Consider the following 6,000-nt stretch of genomic DNA (forward strand, 5'->3'; position numbering starts at 1 on the left):
CCATTCTGGAGATGCCTGTAGAACTCTGTGTGGGTGATGACTCCACCATCTGACATCGGGCCATTCTTCCCACGTCCACATACAGGAACTCGTAAGTAGCTGACACCACCGCCAACATCACAATACTATTGAACCCCTTGTAGTTGTAATAGTATGACCCAGAGTTGGGTGGTGGGATGATGTGGATGTGTTTCCCATCAATTGCCCCTCCCCAGTTAGGAAAGTCCCACCACTGGGCAAAGTGGGAGGCCACAGTCTGCCATTCCTGTGGGTTGGAAGGAAACTGTGGAGTTAAACAAGAAAAAAAAAAAAAAAAATCTTTTCACATAAACACGGAAAGCAGATTAGACACAAACATTCTTGGCCAACATCAGTATAACATTTATTTAAGGGAGTATTTAAAGACAAAGGTATAAGGTCCACCTATCAGATTCCTCCCCCCCATGGGCCATTTTAAAAAATTTACGGGGGGGAGATGTTTTGGACAGGTAGCCCTCTCCACTTCATTGAGAGCTGAATGCATAAATAATGTGTATTACTTTGGCCAGCCCCTCCTTACTTACACTATTGGCAGCCCACTGGACAGGTAAGAAGTGTCATAATACAAAGATATAAATACACACTGTACACATTTTAGCACATTTTTACATTCTGATATTACCTATCAAGATATTAACAGGATACAAAACTTTGAACATTACCATTTGAAAGTATTCAGGCAGGCCCTTGCACTACATGCTTTGGGGAATTCATCCATAAATCTGACCACAAAAGAGGTGGGTATAGTGTGTATGGGTTTGGCAAAGTCAGCAGATAGAGGATTGAGTATAGATAGAGGATTGGTATCAGCTGAGTTAGCAGCTGGGGGAGGGAGGGTTCCAAATGATTTTGGGACCAAAAAAAAACCTCTGGCACTCTGAATTTAAAGCACAAATCACAATTTTACACATTTTAGGGGGTGTTTAGGGTAAAGCACTACTATGGAGCTGACAAAATACATTATTAAGTGACTACACGACGTAAATATAGGCCCAGGAGAGCATGCTGGGGAGGTAAGTGAAGGCAAATATGTATGGAGGACAAAAAAATAACATAAAAATCCAGCATGCATGAGGACAAAGGGGACATTCACAGCATATTACAATCATGGTAATTAGGGAATGAGGAAAGAAATACAATACATTAGCAAACATTCTATAAAATAAAATGTGATATTAAAGGATACAAATCTTACCTTAATATAGTCCTTCTGCAGGACCTGGATGATAGCAGAACAGGTCTCCGGGATAACGATCCCCAGAGCCTGGGGGGAGATGCCTGTCGAGAACTTGAGGTCCTGCAGGCTTCTCCCCGTCACCATTACCGCAGGGTGGTGACTAGCCTCTGCTCCAGAGTGATGGCTTGCCTCATGCAGGTATCCAGCCTGCTGATATAAGGGGTCAGCAAAGCCAACAAACGGTGAAATATGGGGTCCGTTATCCGGGGAAAGTTCCTGAAATCGTCAGGATTATTCTCACGGATCTCTCGGAGCAAAGGCATGTGACAGAATTGGTCACGCTGGAGCAACCAATTCTTGGTCCATGAACTCCTCCTCGCGCTGTTCATGGACTGGACAAGTGTCAAGGTAAGGACCCTAACACCAAGCCCCCAGCACGAACTCTACGATGAGTACGTACACGCAACATGGCTAGAAAACGGTCAGCTGGTCAGAACGAAGTAACAGAACGCACTGAAGAACAGCAAGGCCTGTGAAGAATGACCTGAAAATCAGTAACGAACGAACAAGAACACAATGGCAAAGTCAATGCTAACTCGCTGCATGCACTGAAGAACAGATACAAACCCACAAGCACAAACTGAACACCAGAAAAACGAACTGAAAACCACAAGTCTGAAAAAGCGCAAATCGTCTCTCACCAAACTTTTACTTACACGAGATTAGCAAAAGAAGCCCACAGGGTACCACGCTTGGTACTGAACTTCCCTTTTATAGTCTCGTCATACGTGGTGTACATCACTGTGTTCTTGGTGTTCGGAAATTCCGACAACTTTGTGCGACCGTGTGTATGCAAAACAAGTTTGAGCCAACATCCATCGGAAAAAATCCATGGATTTTGTTGTCGGAATGTCCGATCAATGTCCGACCGTGTGTACGGGGCATTAGGGTTTGCATATACTTTAAGGCTAAATTTTCTCCTTTGCACCACTACCACCAATTTTTAGTTCCCATTTGCTATTTAAGACTTGTTGACTTAAATTTACACTTTTAATACTTTCTATACTGTGTCATCTTTTATACCTTACTGGATTACCTTAAACCTTTTCCTTATCTAGAACTTTACTTATGTTGTTTTTATATTTAGGACCCTTTCATATGGGCACCTTCCACTCCGATCAGCAGGGGATTTGTCCGCTGATCCCTTTCTGATAAAAGCAGTGCAGGCGGATGACACATTCGTATATGGTCAGTTACTGCAATGTGGACATGGACAGACCCCGCTCTGCTCTATGGGCAAACTGGTAAACTGGTAAAATGGACGCTGCTATTCATTTACACCTGTCTGTCTCCAATCTGGTCTGCCCTAATGGAAGAGGATGCAGTTCTCCTCCATTTTTTTAAGTGGGCCTGATTGGACCTGGAGGTAGATGGATGTAAACAGGCACAAGTCCATTTACACCAGTGGTCTCCAAACTGCGGCCCAGGGGGGGCCAAATGTGACCCTTTGCATACCTTTATCCGGCCCTTAAGACACTAATCCTTCCATTGATACAAGGCACTAGTCCTCCCACTGACACTAACAATAAGGCACTATTCCTCCCACTGAAACCAACGATGGGGCACTATCCCTCCCACTGATACCAAAGATGGGGCACTATTCCTCCCACTGACACTAACAATAAGGCACTATTTCTCCCACTGACACAAACGATGGGGCACTATTCCTCCCACTGACACTAACAATACGGCACTATTCCTCCTACTGACACCAATGATGGGGCACTATCCCTCCCACTAATACCAATGATGGGGCACTATTCCTCCCACTGACACCAATGATGGGACACTATTCCTCCCACTGACACCAAGGACAAGATGAAGAAAAAACAAATTGGAGCAAATATGTGTAAAAATGGCAAATAGCTGCTGAACACCAGGGTCAACAATCACAAATCCCTATAAACAATATAAAACAGATGGTACAGCGCTAAATTAATATGTAATAGAGTCCATAAATCCTACAATGTAACACTGTATCCAAATAGTCATCAGTGACGTGGCTTCATGCAGAAAACTCAGTGGGAATAAGTGATCCCTCCACCAATATTAAAGATGACCTCTCACCTCAGCGCGGGGACCCTTTAATTACAGAGGGTCAAATGCACCTTCGCTTATGGGTCAATAGATGATAGGCAACAGATCCAAAATAGTCAGATGACAGCAAAAAGCTAGGGCTATGCAGCACAGATAATCCCAGAACATCTGATTCATGTGGATGAAAAAGGGTACAACATAGTGCTCTCTGCAAACTAAACTTTAATAATGAACAATAAGAATTAATCGTACGAGATGTACCCTTTTTCATCCACATGAATCATACGTTCTGGGATTATCCGTGCTGCATAGCCCTGGCCACTATTCCTCCCACTAATACCAATGATGGGACACTATTCCTCCCACTGACACCAACAATGGGGCACTAATATTCCCACTAATACCAAAGATGGGGCATTGTTTACTACCACTGATGCCAGGACATTGTTCTACTCCCACTGGCCACATAGTTCGGCCCCCCTAAAGTCTGAAGGACAGCAAATTGGCCCTTTGTTTAGAAAGTTTGGAGATCCCTGGTTTTCATCCACCAGTTCATTGGAATATATGGACCTTTCGATCAGGTCTGTCTGAAAAACTTACACCCGTGTGAAAAGACCCTAATGCCATGTACACAGGGGCGGACTTTTCAACCAGACTGGTCTGACGGAATGAATCCGTCGGACAATCCAACCATGTGTGGGCTTCATTGGACCTGTAGCGGACTTTTTCGGTCGAAAATCAGACGGACTTTAGATTTGGAACATGTTTCAAATCTTTCCGCCGGAACTCCACCGAACCCAGTTCCTATCGAGAAATCCGCTCGTCTGTATGCTAGTCCGACGGATGAAACCGACGCTATGGCAGCTATTGGCTACTGGCTATGAACTTCCTTATTTTAGTCCGGTCGTACGTCATCGCGTACGAATCTGTCGGACTGTCTGGTGTGATCGTGTGTAGCCAAGTCTGTTCATTCGAAAGTCTGTCAGAAATCCGTTGAAAGTCCATCAAAAGTCCGTCGGAAAGACTGTCGGACCTTTGATGCCGAAAAGTCCGCCCGTGTGTACACGGCATTAGCCTCTCTTTCTCATTCCTATCTTTTGAAGCGGTTGTATACCCCGCTTTTACATTTTTACCTTCAGGTAAGCCTATAATAAGGCTTACCTGTAGTTAAAATGTATATCTCCTAAAACCTGTACGGTTTAGGAGATATTCACCTTGAAGGCAGCCGCTGATATCAGCAGCGCATGTGCTCTGAAGGTCTGACAGATTCTGCCGGAAAATCAGAGCACCTTGCTGGAAAGAGGACTCCCGCGCATGCATGAGAGTGATGTCATTGCGGTTCCGGCCACTCAGCGCCAGAGCTGCGAACCCGGAAGAAATGCAGAGGGAATATGTCAGCTCCCTCAGCGGTGACCTGGAAGCGATGCCAGCGCTTTGTTCTCAGGTAAGTATTCATAATGAGCTAGTATGCGCTGCATACTAGCTCATTATGCCTTTTCCTTATAGGGTTTTTTTTTTCTTTGCTGGCATGCAACTGCTTTAAGACTTGTAGATCATTAAAGTGGTTGTATAGGCTCAAGGTTTTTTACCTTCATGGGTTCTATGCCTGAAGTTAAAAAACTTTCTGTGTACAGCAGCCCCCCTAAAACATACCCGAGCCTCATCTCGATCTAGCAATATGCACAAGAACCTTGGCTCTCTTGGGTCTCTACATCCTCATTGGCTGAGACAGTAGTGGGAGCCATTGGCTCCCACTACTGTCAATCACAGCCAGTGAGCCAATGAGGAGAGGGGGGTCAAACTGCTCTCCGACACACAGCGCAGCGGCTCGGGAACAAGCCTGCTTAGGTGCCCCAATAGCAAGCTTCCTGCTATGGGGACACTATGCTGGAGGGAGGGGGTTGGAGCGCCAGCAGGAAACCCAAGAAAAGGAGGATCAGGGCTGCTCTGTGCAAAACCAGTACACGGAGCAGGTGTAACAAGTTTGTTATTTTAGAAAGAAAAAATGAACCTTTACAATCACTTTAAACTTTTTCTTCTAAATAACACAGGAAAATTCACTTTGCAAAGAATACCCAATCACGTGCAAGTATAATTTAAATTAAAAAAAAGGATTTTTGCATGCTAATGATTGCATGATTAAAATCAGCATATCATCACCTCATTCACTAAGCTTACTATAACCTTCCAATGTGAAAATTTAGCTTGCTAAGTGAACAGCCTCTACTCTTTTAGGCTGCATTCACACCTGAGTGTATCGTTTTCAGGCATTTTTGGGGAGTTTTTCTGGTGTTTTTTCAGGCATTTTTTGGGGCATTTTTGCAGAGTTTTTGTAGAGTTTTTGTACAGGTGTTTTGAGGTCCAAAGGTCACCAATGTAAAAATCTGTAGAACGCCCGTAATCTGCCTAAAAAGAAGCTCATGTACTTTTTTTGAGCTTCAGGCGGCAGAACGCTCAGAGGTGAACAGGGGCCATTTAATTGAATGGGATTTTGCTTGTTGGGCATTTTGGAACTTTTGTGATGAGCGTTTTACAAGCTTTTTACAAGCTGAAAATGCTCAGTATGAATGGAGCCTAAGTAAATCAACCAAATGTTGTGGTTTGTAGTGACCAAAACACAATATAAAAGTATACTCAAAAGAAACTTCCCAGATCATGTTAATGAAGGATTTTACAGCTGCTATTCA

This window comes from Aquarana catesbeiana, linkage group LG03 (assembly GCF_042186555.1).
Source record: "Aquarana catesbeiana isolate 2022-GZ linkage group LG03, ASM4218655v1, whole genome shotgun sequence".
In the NCBI taxonomy this organism is placed as follows: Eukaryota; Metazoa; Chordata; class Amphibia; order Anura; family Ranidae; genus Aquarana; species Aquarana catesbeiana.